General features: G+C 46.6%; 3 non-coding genes across 3 annotated transcripts; all 3 read left to right on the forward strand.

The window, feature by feature from the left end:
- Positions 1-371: 371 nt before the first annotated feature.
- Positions 372-443, forward strand: trnad-guc (transfer RNA aspartic acid (anticodon GUC)). The gene has a single exon. It is a non-coding gene; the product is annotated as a tRNA-Asp (tRNA).
- A 7349-nt stretch (positions 444-7792) lies between these two features.
- trnad-guc (transfer RNA aspartic acid (anticodon GUC)) lies at positions 7793-7864 on the forward strand. The gene has a single exon. It is a non-coding gene; the product is annotated as a tRNA-Asp (tRNA).
- Positions 7865-11026: 3162 nt separating this feature from the next.
- trnad-guc (transfer RNA aspartic acid (anticodon GUC)) lies at positions 11027-11098 on the forward strand. Its single transcript has one exon. It is a non-coding gene; the product is annotated as a tRNA-Asp (tRNA).
- The last annotated feature ends 7879 nt before the right edge of the window (positions 11099-18977 follow it).

Below are 18977 nucleotides of genomic sequence, written 5' to 3' on the forward strand. Positions count from 1 at the left end.
CGGATGACTGTTTTAACGACAGCTTGAGCAAAAGGAAATGGGTCGGGCATAGACTGGATGCCGCCTTGTGCGGTCAGCAAGAATGCTCGCAACACATTAGCAGCTGGCAGGACCCGAAACTCTCTTTGTTTGGGCCCAGCACTGGAAAAAAACGCATTAACTTTTTGACCTGACCTACCAGGCTCTTTATTAAAAAAGCAAGCTCTCTAATTTAATAACGTAACCCGTTTTACACAGACACTTCATATTTAAATGGTATTAGATGATTTGTTTGGCTTCACTGGCTTCTGTGAAGCGATGACCTAAAATGACGCATGAGGCCGTTCCTGGTCGGGGGGCGCTGATCGGGGGCGACTACCTTTCTCTGCAACTCCTCGTTAGTATAGTGGACAGTATGTCCGCCTGTCACGCGGAAGACCGGGGTTCGATTCCCCGACGGGGAGACCTAGTCCTTTACTGCTGTCCAAAGACCCATGCAAAAGTTTTGCTCCAGCCACGAGTTAAATGAGGAGTTGGCCAGGGGCCCCGGACGACTGTTTTAACGACAGCTTGAGCAAAAGGCAATGCGTTGGCCGGGAATCGAACCCGGGTCAACTGCTTGGAAGGCAGCTATGCTCACCACTATACCACCAACGCAGTTGGTCGGGCATAGACTGGATGCCGCCTTGTGCGGTCAGCAAGAATGCTCGCAACACATTAGCAGCTGGCAGGACCCGAAACTCTCTTTGTTTGGGCCCGGCACTGGAAAAAGACGCATTAACTTTTTGACCTGACCTACCAGGCTCTTTATTAAAAAAGCAAGCTCTCTAATTTAATAACGTAACCCGTTTTACACAGACACTTCATATTTAAATGGTATTAGATGATTTTTTTGGCTTCACTGGCTTCTGTGAAGCGATGACCTAAAATGACGCATGAGGCCGTTCCTGGTCGGGGGGGCGCTGATCGGGGGCGACTACCTTTCTCTGTTACTCCTCGTTAGTATAGTGGACAGTATCTCCGCCTGTCACGCGGAAGACCGGGGTTCGATTCCCCGACGGGGAGACCTAGTCCTTTACTGCTGCCCAAAGACCCATGCAAAAGTTTTGCTCCAGCCACGAGTTAAAGGAGGAGTTGGCCAGGGCCATACTAGGGCCATTTTTTCACCACATTTTGAATTTTGGGTGCATATTAATTCTGCTGGCATTTTTTGCCACCAAACCCTGATAACATTAAGAGAAACATAAACGACAAAACTAACAGTTTTCTATATTGTTTTTCGTCATTGGAAAGAACAACATTTTTGGCTTTAAAGCATGATTTAAAAAGAAATGTGGCAAATATTATACAAAACATATACCGTCATTAATTATCATTTGAATATTGACAACATTAAGCTACATTTGAAAACATAATTGTGTATAAAGAGGCATGCTGTTTTGACCAATATTAATCTCTCTAGATTTAAAGATAGTCAAATTAACTATAACAAACAGGTTAAACAAGCCATAGCTTACTTTTAGACGTGGTGAATGAAGTTCGACTATTCGAGGTTGTGATGGTCGTCCGATATCCCTTGCCAGTTATTATGCGTACAAAAAATCTTCTTGCATGAATATGGTCATTTTCTAGTGTTTATATCCAAAAAGATACGATGCAGGGAGATGTTTTTGTATTTAGCGCGCTCAGCGCGATGTAGGCTATTTCTGGACTTGTGCAGCGTCACGCAATCGCGCAGAATCTGATGACGTCAATGGTTCCGTTGCTTTCATTTTGTTTATCAATGGATGTTGCGATGATTTATATAAAAATGTATATCAAGTCATTCTCGAGTCATACAGTTCAAGTCAAGTCAAGTCTCAAGTCATTGGATCTCAAGTCAAAGTCAAGTCGAGTCATTTTTTTAATTTAGTCAAGCAAGTCTCAAGTCCTTAAATTTGCGACTCGAGTCTGACTCGAGTCAAGTCATGTGACTCGAGTCCCCCATCTCTGCCTTTACTGCTGCCCAAAGACCCATGCAAAAGTTTTGCTCCAGCCACGAGTTAAATGAGGAGTTGGCCAGGGGCCCCGGACGACTGTTTTAACGACAGCTTGAGCAAAAGGCGATGCGTTGGCCGGAAATCGAACCCGGGTCAACTGCTTGGAAGGCAGCTATGCTCACCACTATACCACCAACGCAGGCGGTTGGGCATAGACTGGATGCCGCCTTGTGCGGTCAGCAAGATTGCTGGCAACACATTAGCAGCTGGCAGGAACCGAAACTCTCTTTGTTTGGGCCCGGCACTGGAAAAAAACGCATGAACTTTTTGACCGGACCTACCAGGCTCTTTATTAAAAAAGCAAGCTCTCTAATTTAATAACGTAACCCGTTTTACACAGACATTTCATATTTAAATGGTATTAGATTATTCGTTTGGCTTCACTGGCTTCTGTGAAGCGATGACCTAAAATGACGCATGAGGCCGTTCCTGGTCGGGGGGCGCTGATCGGGGGCGACTACCTGTCTCTGCAACTCCTCGTTAGTATAGTGGACAGTATCTCCGCCTGTCACGCGGAAGAACGGGGTTCGATTCCCCGACGTGGAGACCTAGTCCTTTACTGCTGCCCAAAGACCCATGCAAAAGTTTTGCTCCAGCCACGAGTTAAATGAGGAGTTGGCCAGGGGCCCCGGATGACTTTTTTAACGACAGCTTGAGCAAAAGGAAATGGGTCGGGCATAGACTGGATGCCGCCTTGTGCGGTCAGCAAGAATGCTCGCAACACATTAGCAGCTGGCAGGACCCGAAACTCTCTTTGTTTGGGCCCGGCACTGGAAAAAAACGCATTAACTTTTTGACCTGACCTACCAGGCTCTTTATTAAAAAAGCAAGCTCTCTAATTTAATAACGTAACCCGTTTTACACAGACACTTCATATTTAAATGGTATTAGATGATTTGTTTGGCTTCACTGGCTTCTGTGAAACGATGACCTAAAATGACGCATGAGGCCGTTCCTGGTCGGGGGCGACTACCTGTCTCTGCAACTCCTCGTTAGTATAGTGGACAGTATCTCCGCCTGTCACGCGGAAGACCGGGGTTCGATTCCCCGACGGGGAGACCTAGTCCTTTACTGCTGCCCAAAGACCCATGCAAAAGTTTTGCTCCAGCCACGAGTTAAATGAGGAGTTGGCCAGGGGCCCCGGACGACTGTTTTAACGACAGCTTGAGCAAAAGGCAATGCGTTGGCCGGGAATCGAACCCGGGTCAACTGCTTGGAAGGCAGCTATGCTCACCACTATACCACCAACGCAGATGGTCGGGCATAGACTGGATGCCGCCTTGTGCGGTCAGCAAGAATGCTCGCAACACATTAGCAGCTGGCAGGACCCGAAACTCTCTTTGTTTGGGCCCGGCACTGGAAAAAAACGCATTAACTTTTTGACCTGACCTACAAGGCTCTTTATTAAAAAAGCAAGCTCTCTAATTTAATAACTTAACCCGTTTTACACAGACACTTCAAATTTAAATGGTATTAGATTATTTGTTTGGCTTAACTGGCTTCTGTGAAGCGATGACCTAAAATGACGCATGAGGCCTTTCCTGGTCGGGGGGCGCTGATCGGGGGCGACTACCTATCTCTGCAACTCCTCGTTAGTATAGTGGACAGTATCTCCGCCTGTCACGCGGAAGACCGGGGTTCGATTCCCCGACGGGGAGACTTAGTCCTTTTACTGCTGCCCAAAGACCCATGCAAAAGTTTTGCTCCAGCCACGAGTTAAATGAGGAGTTGGCCAGGGGCCCCGGACGACTGTTTTAACGACAGCTTGAGCAAAAGGCAATGCGTTGGCCGGGAATCGAACCCGGGTCAACTGCTTGGAAGGCAGCTATGCTCACCACTATACCACCAACGCAGGCGGTTGGGCATAGACTGGATGCCGCCTTGTGCGGTCAGCAAGAATGCTGGCAACACATTAGCAGCTGGCAGGAACCGAAACTCTCTTTGTTTGGGCCCGGCACTGGAAAAAATACGCATGAACTTTTTGACCGGACCTACCAGGCTCTTTATTAAAAAAGCAAGCTCTCTAATTTAATAACGTAACCCGTTTTACACAGACACTTCATATTTAAATGGTATTAGATGATTTGTTTGGCTTCACTGGCTTCTGTGAAGCGATGACCTAAAATGACGCATGAGGCCGTTCCTGGTCGGGGGGCGCATTAACTTTTTGACCTGACCTACCAGGCTCTTTATTAAAAAAGCAAGCTCTCTAATTTACACAGACACTTCATATTTAAATGGTATTAGATGATTTGTTTGGCTTCACTGGCTTCTGTGAAGCGATGACCTAAAATGACGCATGAGGCCGTTCCTGGTCGGGGGGCGCTGATCAGGGGCGACTACCTGTCTCTGCAACTCCTCGTTAGTATAGTGGACAGTATCTCCGCCTGTCACGCGGAAGACCTGACCTACCAGGCTCTTTATTAAAAAAGCAAGCTCTCTAATTTAATAACGTAACCCGTTTTACACAGACACTTCATATTTAAATGGTATTAGATGATTTGTTTGGCTTCACTGGGTCGGGCATAGACTGGATGCCGCCTTGTGCGGTCAGCAAGAATGCTCGCAACACATTAGCAGCTGGCAGGACCCGAAACTCTCTTTGTTTGGGCCCGGCACTGGAAAAAAACGCATTAACTTTTTGACCTGACCTACCAGGCTCTTTATTAAAAAAGCAAGCTCTCTAATTTAATAACGTAACCCGTTTTACACAGACACTTCATATTTAAATGGTATTAGATGATTTGTTTGGCTTCACTGGCTTCTGTGAAGCGATGACCTAAAATGACGCATGAGGCCGTTCCTGGTCGGGGGGCGCTGATCAGGGGCGACTACCTGTCTCTGCAACTCCTCGTTAGTATAGTGGACAGTATCTCCGCCTGTCACGCGGAAGACCGGGGTTCGATTCCCCGACGGTGAGACCTAGTCCTTTACTGCTGCCCAAAGACCCATGCAAAAGTTTTGCTCCAGCCACGAGTTAAATGAGGAGTTGGCCAGAGGCCCCGGACGACTGTTTTAACGACAGCTTGAGCAAAAGGCAATGCGTTGGCCGGGAATCGAACCCGGGTCAACTGCTTGGAAGGCAGCTATGCTCACCTTCTATACCACCAACGCAGATGGTCGGGCATAGACTGGATGCCGGCTTGTGCGGTCAGCAAGAATGCTCGCAACACATTAGCAGCTGGCAGGACCGAAACTCTCTTTGTTTGGGCCCGGCACTGGAAAAAAACGCATTAACTTTTTGACCTGACCTACCAGGCTCTTTATTAAAAAAGCAAGCTCTCTAATTTGATAACTTAACCCGTTTTACACAGACACTTCATATTTAAATGGTATTAGATGATTTGTTTGGCTTAACTGGCTTCTGTGAAGCGATGACCTAAAATGACGCATGAGGCCTTTCCTGGTCGGGGGGCGCTGATCGGGGGCGACTACCTATCTCTGCAACTCCTTGTTAGTATAGTGGACAGTATCTCCGCCTGTCACGCGGAAGACCGGGGTTCGATTCCCAGACGGGGAGACTTAGTCCTTTTACTGCTGCCCAAAGACCCATGCAAAAGTTTTGCTCCAGCCACGAGTTAAATGAGGAGTTGGCCAGGGGCCCCGGACGACTGTTTTAACGACAGCTTGAGCAAAAGGCGATGCGTTGGCCGGGAATCGAACCCGGGTCAACTGCTTGGAAGGCAGCTATGCTCACCACTATACCACCAACGCAGGCGGTTGGGCATAGACTGGATGCTGCCTTGTGCGGTCAGCAAGAATGCTGGCAACACATTAGCAGCTGGCAGGAACCGAAACTCTCTTTGTTTGGGCCCGGCACTGGAAAAAAACGCATGAACTTTTTGACCGGACCTACCAGGCTCTTTATTAAAAAAGCAAGCTCTCTAATTTAATAACGTAACCCGTTTTACACAGACACTTCATATTTAAATGGTATTAGATTATTCGTTTGGCTTCACTGGCTTCTGTGAAGCGATGACCTAAAATGACGCATGAGGCCGTTCCTGGTCGGGGGGCGCTGTTCGGGGGCGACTATCTGTCTCTGCAACTCCTCGTTAGTATAATGGACAGTATCTCCGCCTGTCACGCGGAAGACCGGGGTTCGATTCCCCGACGGGGAGACCTAGTCCTTTACTGCTGCCCAAAGACCCATGCAAAAGTTTTGCTCCAGCCACGAGTTAAATGAGGAGTTGGCCAGGGGCCCCGGACGACTGTTTTAACGACAGCTTGAGCAAAAGGCAATGCGTTGGCCGGGAATCGAACCCAGGTCAACTGCTTGGAAGGCAGCTATGCTCACCACTATACCACCAAAGCAGATGGTCGGGCATAGACTGGATGCCGCCTTGTGCGGTCAGCAAGAATGCTCGCAACACATTAGCAGCTGGCAGGACCCGAAACTCTCTTTGTTTGGGCCCGGCACTGGAAAAAAACGCATTAACTTTTTGACCTGACCTACCAGGCTCTTTATTAAAAAAGCAAGCTATCTAATTTAATAACTTAACCCGTTTTACACAGACACTTCATATTTAAATGGTATTAGATGATTTGTTTGGCTTCACTGGCTTCTGTGAAGCGATGACCTAAAATGACGCATGAGGCCGTTCCTGGTCGGGGGCGCTGATCGGGGGCGACTACCTATCTCTGCAACTCCTCGTTAGTATAGTGGACAGTATCTCCGCCTGTCACGCGTAAGACCGGGGTTCGATTCCCAGACGGGGAGATTTAGTCCTTTTACTGCTGCCCAAAGACCCATGCAAAAGTTTTGCTCCAGCCACGAGTTAAATGAGGAGTTGGCCAGGGGCCCCGGACGACTGTTTTAACGACAGCTTGAGCAAAAGGCAATAAGTTGGCCGGGAATCGAACCCAGGTCAACTGCTTGGAAGGCAGCTATGCTCACCACTATACCACCAACGCAGATGGTCGGGCATAGACTGGATGCCGCCTTGTGCGGTCAGCAAGAATGCTCGCAACACATTAGCAGCTGGCAGGACCCGAAACTCTCTTTGTTTGGGCCCGGCACTGGAAAAAAACGCATTAACTTTTTGACCTGACCTACCAGGCTCTTTATTAAAAAAGCAAGCTATCTAATTTAATAACTTAACCCGTTTTACACAGACACTTCATATTTAAATGGTATTAGATGATTTGTTTGGCTTCACTGGCTTCTGTGAAGCGATGACCTAAAATGACGCATGAGGCCGTTCCTGGTCGGGGGCCCTGATCGGGGGCGACTACCTATCTCTGCAACTCCTCGTTAGTATAGTGGACAGTATCTCCGCCTGTCACGCGGAAGACCGGGGTTCGATTCCCCGACGGGGAGACCTAGTCCTTTACTGCTGCCCAAAGACCCATGCAAAAGTTTTGCTCCAGCCACGAGTTAAATGAGGAGTTGGCCAGGGGCCCCGGATGACTGTTTTAACGACAGCTTGAGCAAAAGGAAATGGGTCGGGCATAGACTGGATGCCGCCTTGTGCGGTCAGCAAGAATGCTCGCAACACATTAGCAGCTGGCAGGACCCGAAACTCTCTTTGTTTGGGCCCAGCACTGGAAAAAAACGCATTAACTTTTTGACCTGACCTACCAGGCTCTTTATTAAAAAAGCAAGCTCTCTAATTTAATAACGTAACCCGTTTTACACAGACACTTCATATTTAAATGGTATTAGATGATTTGTTTGGCTTCACTGGCTTCTGTGAAGCGATGACCTAAAATGACGCATGAGGCCGTTCCTGGTCGGGGGGCGCTGATCGGGGGCGACTACCTTTCTCTGCAACTCCTCGTTAGTATAGTGGACAGTATGTCCGCCTGTCACGCGGAAGACCGGGGTTCGATTCCCCGACGGGGAGACCTAGTCCTTTACTGCTGTCCAAAGACCCATGCAAAAGTTTTGCTCCAGCCACGAGTTAAATGAGGAGTTGGCCAGGGGCCCCGGACGACTGTTTTAACGACAGCTTGAGCAAAAGGCAATGCGTTGGCCGGGAATCGAACCCGGGTCAACTGCTTGGAAGGCAGCTATGCTCACCACTATACCACCAACGCAGTTGGTCGGGCATAGACTGGATGCCGCCTTGTGCGGTCAGCAAGAATGCTCGCAACACATTAGCAGCTGGCAGGACCCGAAACTCTCTTTGTTTGGGCCCGGCACTGGAAAAAGACGCATTAACTTTTTGACCTGACCTACCAGGCTCTTTATTAAAAAAGCAAGCTCTCTAATTTAATAACGTAACCCGTTTTACACAGACACTTCATATTTAAATGGTATTAGATGATTTTTTTGGCTTCACTGGCTTCTGTGAAGCGATGACCTAAAATGACGCATGAGGCCGTTCCTGGTCGGGGGGGCGCTGATCGGGGGCGACTACCTTTCTCTGTTACTCCTCGTTAGTATAGTGGACAGTATCTCCGCCTGTCACGCGGAAGACCGGGGTTCGATTCCCCGACGGGGAGACCTAGTCCTTTACTGCTGCCCAAAGACCCATGCAAAAGTTTTGCTCCAGCCACGAGTTAAAGGAGGAGTTGGCCAGGGCCATACTAGGGCCATTTTTTCACCACATTTTGAATTTTGGGTGCATATTAATTCTGCTGGCATTTTTTGCCACCAAACCCTGATAACATTAAGAGAAACATAAACGACAAAACTAACAGTTTTCTATATTGTTTTTCGTCATTGGAAAGAACAACATTTTTGGCTTTAAAGCATGATTTAAAAAGAAATGTGGCAAATATTATACAAAACATATACCGTCATTAATTATCATTTGAATATTGACAACATTAAGCTACATTTGAAAACATAATTGTGTATAAAGAGGCATGCTGTTTTGACCAATATTAATCTCTCTAGATTTAAAGATAGTCAAATTAACTATAACAAACAGGTTAAACAAGCCATAGCTTACTTTTAGACGTGGTGAATGAAGTTCGACTATTCGAGGTTGTGATGGTCGTCCGATATCCCTTGCCAGTTATTATGCGTACAAAAAATCTTCTTGCATGAATATGGTCATTTTCTAGTGTTTATATCCAAAAAGATACGATGCAGGGAGATGTTTTTGTATTTAGCGCGCTCAGCGCGATGTAGGCTATTTCTGGACTTGTGCAGCGTCACGCAATCGCGCAGAATCTGATGACGTCAATGGTTCCGTTGCTTTCATTTTGTTTATCAATGGATGTTGCGATGATTTATATAAAAATGTATATCAAGTCATTCTCGAGTCATACAGTTCAAGTCAAGTCAAGTCTCAAGTCATTGGATCTCAAGTCAAAGTCAAGTCGAGTCATTTTTTTAATTTAGTCAAGCAAGTCTCAAGTCCTTAAATTTGCGACTCGAGTCTGACTCGAGTCAAGTCATGTGACTCGAGTCCCCCATCTCTGCCTTTACTGCTGCCCAAAGACCCATGCAAAAGTTTTGCTCCAGCCACGAGTTAAATGAGGAGTTGGCCAGGGGCCCCGGACGACTGTTTTAACGACAGCTTGAGCAAAAGGCGATGCGTTGGCCGGAAATCGAACCCGGGTCAACTGCTTGGAAGGCAGCTATGCTCACCACTATACCACCAACGCAGGCGGTTGGGCATAGACTGGATGCCGCCTTGTGCGGTCAGCAAGATTGCTGGCAACACATTAGCAGCTGGCAGGAACCGAAACTCTCTTTGTTTGGGCCCGGCACTGGAAAAAAACGCATGAACTTTTTGACCGGACCTACCAGGCTCTTTATTAAAAAAGCAAGCTCTCTAATTTAATAACGTAACCCGTTTTACACAGACATTTCATATTTAAATGGTATTAGATTATTCGTTTGGCTTCACTGGCTTCTGTGAAGCGATGACCTAAAATGACGCATGAGGCCGTTCCTGGTCGGGGGGCGCTGATCGGGGGCGACTACCTGTCTCTGCAACTCCTCGTTAGTATAGTGGACAGTATCTCCGCCTGTCACGCGGAAGAACGGGGTTCGATTCCCCGACGTGGAGACCTAGTCCTTTACTGCTGCCCAAAGACCCATGCAAAAGTTTTGCTCCAGCCACGAGTTAAATGAGGAGTTGGCCAGGGGCCCCGGATGACTTTTTTAACGACAGCTTGAGCAAAAGGAAATGGGTCGGGCATAGACTGGATGCCGCCTTGTGCGGTCAGCAAGAATGCTCGCAACACATTAGCAGCTGGCAGGACCCGAAACTCTCTTTGTTTGGGCCCGGCACTGGAAAAAAACGCATTAACTTTTTGACCTGACCTACCAGGCTCTTTATTAAAAAAGCAAGCTCTCTAATTTAATAACGTAACCCGTTTTACACAGACACTTCATATTTAAATGGTATTAGATGATTTGTTTGGCTTCACTGGCTTCTGTGAAACGATGACCTAAAATGACGCATGAGGCCGTTCCTGGTCGGGGGCGACTACCTGTCTCTGCAACTCCTCGTTAGTATAGTGGACAGTATCTCCACCTGTCACGCGGAAGACCGGGGTTCGATTCCCCGACGGGGAGACCTAGTCCTTTACTGCTGTCCAAAGACCCATGCAAAAGTTTTGCTCCAGCCACAAGTTAAATGAGGAGTTGGCCAGGGGCCCCGGACGACTGTTTTAACGACAGCTTGAGCAAAAGGCAATGCGTTGGCCGGGAATCGAACCCGGGTCAACTGCTTGGAAGGCAGCTATGCTCACCACTATACCACCAACGCAGATGGTCGGGCATAGACTGGATGCCGCCTTGTGCGGTCAGCAAGAATGCTCGCAACACATTAGCAGCTGGCAGGACCCGAAACTCTCTTTGTTTGGGCCCGGCACTGGAAAAAAACGCATTAACTTTTTGACCTGACCTACCAGGCTCTTTATTAAAAAAGCAAGCTCTCTAATTTAATAACGTAACCCGTTTTACACAGACACTTCATATTTAAATGGTATTAGATGATTTTTTTGGCTTCACTGGCTTCTGTGAAGCGATGACCTAAAATGACGCATGAGGCCGTTCCTGGTCGGGGGGGCGCTGATCGGGGGCGACTACCTTTCTCTGTTACTCCTCGTTAGTATAGTGGACAGTATCTCCGCCTGTCAAGCGGAAGACCGGGGTTCGATTCCCCGACGGGGAGACCTAGTCCTTTACTGCTGCCCAAAGACCCATGCAAAAGTTTTGCTCCAGCCACGAGTTAAAGGAGGAGTTGGCCAGGGCCATACTAGGGCCATTTTTTCACCACATTTTGAATTTTGGGTGCATATTAATTCTGCTGGCATTTTTTGCCACCAAACCCTGATAACATTAAGAGAAACATAAACGACAAAACTAACAGTTTTCTATATTGTTTTTCGTCATTGGAAAGAACAACATTTTTGGCTTTAAAGCATGATTTAAAAAGAAATGTGGCAAATGTTATACAAAACATATACCGTCATTAATTATCATTTGAATATTGACAACATTAATTTACATTTGAAAACATAATTGTGTATAAAGAGGCATGCTGTTTTGACCAATATTAATCTCTCTAGATTTAAAGATAGTCAAATTAACTATAACAAACAGGTTAAACAAGCCATAGCTTACTTTTAGACGTGGTGAATGAAGTTCGACTGTTCGAGGTTGTGATGGTCGTCCGATATCCCTTGCCAGTTATTATGCGTACAAAAAATCTTCTTGCATGAATATGGTCATTTTCTAGTGTTTATATCCAAAAAGATACGATGCAGGGAGATGTTTTTGTATTTAGCGCGCTCACCGCGATGTAGGCTATTTCTGGACTTGTGCAGCGTCACGCAATCGCGCAGAATCTGATGACGTCAATGGTTCCGTTGCTTTCATTTTGTTTATCAATGGATGTTGCGATGATTTATATAAAAATGTATATCAAGTCATTCTCGAGTCATACAGTTCAAGTCAAGTCAAGTCTCAAGTCATTGGATCTCAAGTCAAAGTCAAGTCGAGTCATTTTTTTAATTTAGTCAAGCAAGTCTCAAGTCCTTAAATTTGCGACTCGAGTCTGACTCGAGTCAAGTCATGTGACTCGAGTCCCCCATCTCTGCCTTTACTGCAGCCCAAAGACCCATGCAAAAGTTTTGCTCCAGCCACGAGTTAAATGAGGAGTTGGCCAGGGGCCCTGGACGACTGTTTTAACGACAGCTTGAGCAAAAGGCGATGCGTTGGCCGGGAATCGAACCCGGGTCAACTGCTTGGAAGGCAGCTATGCTTACCACTATACCACCAACGCAGGCGGTTGGGCATAGACTGGATGCCGCCTTGTGCGGTCAGCAAGAATGCTGGCAACACATTAGCAGCTGGCAGGAACCGAAACTCTCTTTGTTTGGGCCCGGCACTGGAAAAAAACGCATGAACTTTTTGACCTGACCTACCAGGCTCTTTATTAAAAAAGCAAGCTATCTAATTTAATAACTTAACCCGTTTTACACAGACACTTCATATTTAAATGGTATTAGATTATTCGTTTGGCTTCACTGGCTTCTGTGAAGCGATGACCTAAAATGACGCATGAGGCCGTTCCTGGTCGGGGGCGCTGATCGGGGGCGACTACCTATCTCTGCAACTCCTCGTTAGTATAGTGGACAGTATCTCCGCCTGTCACGCGGAAGACCGGGGTTCGATTCCCCGACGGGGAGACCTAGTCCTTTACTGCTGCCCAAAGACCCATGCAAAAGTTTTGCTCCAGCCACGAGTTAAATGAGGAGTTGGCCAGGGGCCCCGGATGACTGTTTTAACGACAGTGTTACGTGCCCACTAAATGAGTTTGAACAGGGACAACATAACACATAAAAACGACACCTCAAGCGATATACATAAATGAGTACATAAACGTGCCCACTAAATGAGTTTGAACAGGGACAACATAACACATAAAAACGACACCACAAATATTCCGGTGAGTCTTCCGGGTCCGCTGACTGCTGTTCTAGCTAAATCTACACTAAACAACGTGATAACCCAACACCAATACCACCAGCTCGAAACAAAAGAAAAACGGGTAAGACGTGGTACATACACAAGCGTCCCGCTAAGAACGGCATAAGAAAGAAACATGAAACATGACGCTGATCATGTAGACGCCTCTGTGGAGACGAGCGCCTGAGAGCACTCTGAAGGGCGCGCGCGCTGCCATCAGAGACGACTCAGCAATGAAAGTGAGAGCGTCAACACGGGTGTGAGAGAGAGAGCGGATGTCGATCTCGGCGTCCTTATAGTAGCAAGCCCCGCCCACTCGCAGCTGGCGAGACGTCACGTGACCTATGGGGAGAGACAGCGAGAAAGAACAGCACAGACATTGTTCCCAACAGGCTGACCAACGTAACACCCCCACCCTTAAAGAAAATAAATTGGGATTAAATCAATAACCAATAAACAGATTATAAATAAACAGATTATAAATAACATTTACAAACCCACAAACAGCAAGGACTCCGAAACATGCTGAACTAAAACAGGGAAGAGAAAAAAAAATTAAACAATTTATTTGGCAATTTTCAACAGGACCGAGGCAATGCATCTGCAACTACGTTGTCACGTCCTCGAATATGTCTAATCTCCAAGTTGCAACCTTGAAGGATCAAACTCCACCGCATTAAACGTTGGTTGGAATTTCTCATGCGATCAAGAAAAACCAAAGGGTTGTGGTCTGTATAGACCACCACCGGACACAAAGCACCTCCGACATAGACCTCGAAGTGCTGAAAGGCAAGCACTAGAGCAAGGGCTTCCTTTTCTATTGTCGAATAAGCACGCTGACAGCGGGTAAACTTACGCGAAAAAAAACAGACAGGGTGTTCAAAACCATCCCCGTCCTGTTGCAGAAGAACGGCTCCCGCTCCCAGATCACTCGCGTCAACAGCGATGGAAAAAGGCAGAGAAAAATTAGGAGCGGCTAGCACAGGCGCAGTAGTCAACAGTGCTTTTATAGAGTCGAAAGCAGCTTGACTCCGTGAAGTCCAGATATAAGACACCTTTGGACTCAGCAGATCAGTGAGAGGTGAGGCAAGAGCAGAGAAGTTTTTACAAAACGACCGATAGTAGCCGACCATGCCAAGGAAGCGGCGGAGTTCGCGGCGGGTTGTTGGAGAAGGATAATTCAAAATCGCCTCCACTTTAGACTGGACAGGGCGCACCTGCCCCCGACCAACCACTTTACCCAGATACACCACAGTGGCCTGGCCAAACTCACACTTAGCCAGGTTAATGGTCAAATTAGCTTCAGACAACCTGCCAAACACAGTAGAAAGATGGGTCATATGCGAAAACCAGGAGTCACTATAGATGATCAAATCATCTAAATAAGCCTCGCAGTTGGACACCCCTTCAAGAACGCCGTTGATAAGCCTCTGAAAGGTGGCAGGATCGTTACGAAGGCCGAAGGCCATAGCGGTGTACTGGAGGAAGTGATCAGGTGTTACAAAGGCTGAGATCTCCTTGGCACGGAGCGTCAACGGAACCTGCCAGTAACCCTTCAATAGGTCAATTTTACTGACGAATACAGCGGAACCCAGACGATCAACACAATCGTCAATGCGCGGTAATGGGTAACTGTCAGGCCTTGTGACAGCATTCACCCTCCTAAAATCCGTGCAAAACCGGGTGGAACCGTCACTCTTTGGAACAAGTAAACAAGGCGAACTCCACGGACTATTACTAGACTCTGCAATGCCGTTTCTTAGCATAAACTTCACCTCATTTGAAAACAACAACCTTTTATGTGGATTTACACGATACGGATGTTGTTTAATTGGGCATGTAGCGCCCACATCAATGTCATGCTCAATTTTCGTTGTCCGATGCGGCACATCAGGAAACAGGTTCTCATACTGCTTAAACAGAGAGACTAAGTCGTTACGTTCCAAGGTGGATAAGTTAGACAAAAATGAATCTAAATCATTAAGAACCTCAGAATTCTTCATTCTTCCTTCAATAACCTCCCTCGAGGGAATACGACCTTCATCTTCCAACAAAGGACTAAACACAGCGCCCTGTTGTACCGACGGAAACACATTCTCAACATGCGCCGTCACCGCCAGCGAAGCAGCAACTTCAGCACCCCACTTCTTGGACAGCGCCACTTTTGGCACGCGAACATCAGTTCTGTTAACTGAAGTGGAAGGCGATTTGAGCTCCGTAACTGAACCTTCTCCTCGATCACAAAACAGCTTCAGACGATTAATGTGACACAACGTAGTCTTTCTCCTTCGATCTGGGGTAGAGATAACATAGTTTAAATCACCCACTCGTCGTTCGACACGATAGGGACCACTGTAACGAGCCTGCAAAGCAGAACCCAACCCAGGAATCAACACGAGAACTCTATCCCCAGGACTGAAACTTCGAGAAACAGCCCTCTGATCAAATCTCTGCTTCATTCTCTTCTGACAGACCCCTAAATTATCTCTAGCCAACTGACATGCACGACTGAGTCTACTACGCATCTTAGACACATAATCCGTCAAACTGAGACAATCTTTAGGCTCAGCAAGCCAAGACTCCTTCAACAGCTTTAAAGGTCCCCGAACCGTGTGCCCAAAAACCAGCTCCGACGGGCTAAAACCCAAACTCTCTTGTACCACCTCGCGCACAGCAAAAAGAGCAGACGGAACCCCTTCGTCCCAATCACGCTGGAACTCGAGGCAAAAACACTTGAGTATACTCTTCAAAGTTTGATGGAACCTCTCGAGTGCACCTTGAGTCTGCGGACGGTACGGACTGGATGTAACATGATGGACCGCGAGCTGACGCATAACTTGTGCGAACACACGAGACATAAAATTGGTGCCGCGGTCTGTCTGAACTGTTTTTGGGAGGCCAAAAAGAGAGAAGAAACCCATCAGGGCTTTTATAATGACCGGAGCTGTGATTTTGCGGAGCGGGACAGCTTCTGGAAAACGAGTCGAGCTACACATTATGGTGAGCAACCATTGATTCCCAGTCTTTGTTCGAGGCAATGGACCAACACAGTCCAGTATAATATTTTCAAAAGGCTCAAAAGCAACCGGAATTGGCTGTAAAGGCGCAGGCGGAATCACCTGGTTAGGTTTACCAGTAACCTGACACACGTGACATGTTCTACAGTATCTCACAACGTCTCTCTTAATACCTGGCCAAAAAAAATGGCGTTGAACTCTATCAGTAGTTTTATTTACGCCAAGATGACCTGCCAAGTGATGGTCATGAGCCAAACTCAGAACCTTATCACGAAAAGCAACTGGGACAACAACTTGAAAAAGAACTCTCCACTCATCTTGCGCTGAGGCCATCAGAGGTCTCCACTTGCGCATTAAGACACCATCTCGTAAAAAATAGCCATGCGGCGTATGCTCAATATCTTCTTCAGACAAACTTTCTGAAAAAAAAGAAGACAGAGATGGGTCTCATCACTTTTCTGTTCCTTAATGAGCTGCTCTCGACTCATAGACAAATTATGAACATCAGAGGGAAACGACAGTGAACCAGAATTCAAAAGTAACTCACTATCGCTTGAGAGTGAAGGTCGAGCAATAAAAGTATCGCTAAGGTCAAGCTGTTCCTCAATTCCATTCTCTAGTTCATTTCTCGCCATGGCTCGAGTAACGACGCTAGAGGAAAAAACTTCAGGGAAGCTAATGGACAAGTCATCTGTACACGTTTTTGGAAGTGCATGAGACACTATGGGGCAAGGCAAAACTTTTCCCCCACACAAATCATTACCCAGTATCATCGCTACATTTTCAATGGGCAAGGAGGGCCGTACGCCCACGGTAACGTTGCCAGTAACTAAGTCAGACATAAGAAAAATCTCATGCAGAGGGACATTAACATGACCCATTTCGAATCCACGCACCAAAATACTATCACCAGTAAAAGTCTCATCACCGAAAGGCAATACATCTCGTAAAATAAAGCTCTGTGAAGCGCCAGTATCTCGCAGAATTTTTACCGGAGTTTTTACACGCTCACCGGGCAAAGAGACAAAACCATCCATTATAAACGGCCCAAAACCGTGCTTATCCAACTTAGTGTCGTTCCTACTCACCGATAAATTTGAAACACACAACCCCACCTCTGATCTGTAAGAAGCGGGCTGACTTGTCGCCCTATTTTTACGCTTTAGAGTATAACACTCAGACAGAACATGACCTCGTTTCTTACAGTAGGCGCAGGTCGGAACGGTAACACTAGACCCCGACGGACGGCGGTCTGGAGAGCAAGCAGAAGCAGGCACGGTCTCTTTAGACATTTTAGACATATTTGAATGACCCGAGACATTTTGCGAAAGTTTTAAACTAGGAAGGACACGCTTATGTGTGAGCACATACTCGTCAGCCAACACGGCTGCGCGAGCAGGAGTCAGATTTTTATGCTCACTAACATGGGTAGCGACAGCTTGAGGAAGACCGTTTTTAACATCTTCAAGAATAATCAAATCACGAAGAGATTGAAAAGTTGTTACTTCCTGTGAACTAAGCCAACGATCAAATAACATTTCTTTTTCTCTAACATATTCGACATAGGTGAGAGCTTCAGGCTTAAGATAACTGCGAAACTTTTGTCGATAAGCCTCAGGCACAAGAGCATAAATGCGTAAAACAGCATGTTTAACTTTTTCGTAATCTGCTGCGTCTTCGAGAGTTAATGAGGAATAAGCTTCCTGCGCTTTTCCAGTGAAGACACATTGTAACGTCATGGTCCAAATTTCTTTAGGCCATTTAAATGTTGTAGCCACGCGCTCGAAATGCGCAAAAAACTGATCAACTTCGCTCTCATTAAAAGGTGGAACGAGGCGAATGTTACGAGTTATGTCTAACTGATCTGGCTTAAATGCAACACCAGCCTCACGAGCCTTCAATTCGAGTTCTTTAATGCGTAACGCTTGTGCAAATTCAAGATCTTTCAATATAAATTCGTGTTCTCTTTTTTCTCGTTCTCGTACTGTCTGTCTATTAGCCTCTAACCTAGTTTTCTCGCGTTCCCATTCAATTTCCTTTTCTCTTAACTGTAAACGTTTCAATTCTAGTGCTGCTTTAGTAGGTGAAGAGTCAATAAGAAGACGCTTACCCAGATCAGGTGATGTAGATACTTCAGGAGACACTTTTCCAAACTCACCCAGTTCTCGCAACTTTTCCACAAGCATATCCTGCAGATCAGCCTTGGAAGGGCTACCACTCACTTCAAGTTTATAGTGGCCAGCGATTCTAACAAGGTCATCACGTGTAATCGTTAACAACAACTCTTGCGAAGGAGCGAGGATAAACGCGTCTAAATCAAACATTGCGAGTGATTCCAAATTCCCTAAATGGGCAAAAGTCGAAAGAGAAAACAAAACAAAAGGCGCTCTCCCACAGCGCGCAGTACAACCACCACCGGAAAAGATTTTTACGAAAGGAAAAATCGAGAAGAACAAATAAATAAATATGGTCCAAAACCCGGCAAGACGAGCCCCCATTTATATGTTACATGCCCACTAAATGAGTTTGAACAGGGACAACATAACACATAAAAACGACACCTCAAGCGTCAAATGACAATACAAAAACAATTTATTGTCAATGGTTTAAATGATAAATAATTGAGTCACAAAGAAAGCATGGTGGTAAAATGAATAGTAAAACAAACAGAAAGAAAAACCCTGCTCACAGCTGTCTTTCGGATCAAAGCTCTCTCCTGCCTCCCGTCCAAAAAGAAAGACAATATTCCGGTGAGTCTTCCGGGTCCGCTGACTGCTGTTCTAGCTAAATCTACACTAAACAACGTGATAACCCAACACCAATACCACCAGCTCGAAACAAAAGAAAAACGGGTAAGACGTGGTACATACACAAGCGTCCCGCTAAGAACGGCATAAGAAAGAAACATGAAACATGACGCTGATCATGTAGACGCCTCTGTGGAGACGAGCGCCTGAGAGCACTCTGAAGGGCGCGCGCGCTGCCATCAGAGACGACTCAGCAATGAAAGTGAGAGCGTCAACACGGGTGTGAGAGAGAGAGCGGATGTCGATCTCGGCGTCC

This window comes from Rhinichthys klamathensis, unplaced genomic scaffold, assembly GCF_029890125.1.
Source record: "Rhinichthys klamathensis goyatoka isolate OS25496 unplaced genomic scaffold, OSU_Roscu_1.1 h1tg000176l_1, whole genome shotgun sequence".
Taxonomy (NCBI): Eukaryota; Metazoa; Chordata; class Actinopteri; order Cypriniformes; family Leuciscidae; genus Rhinichthys; species Rhinichthys klamathensis.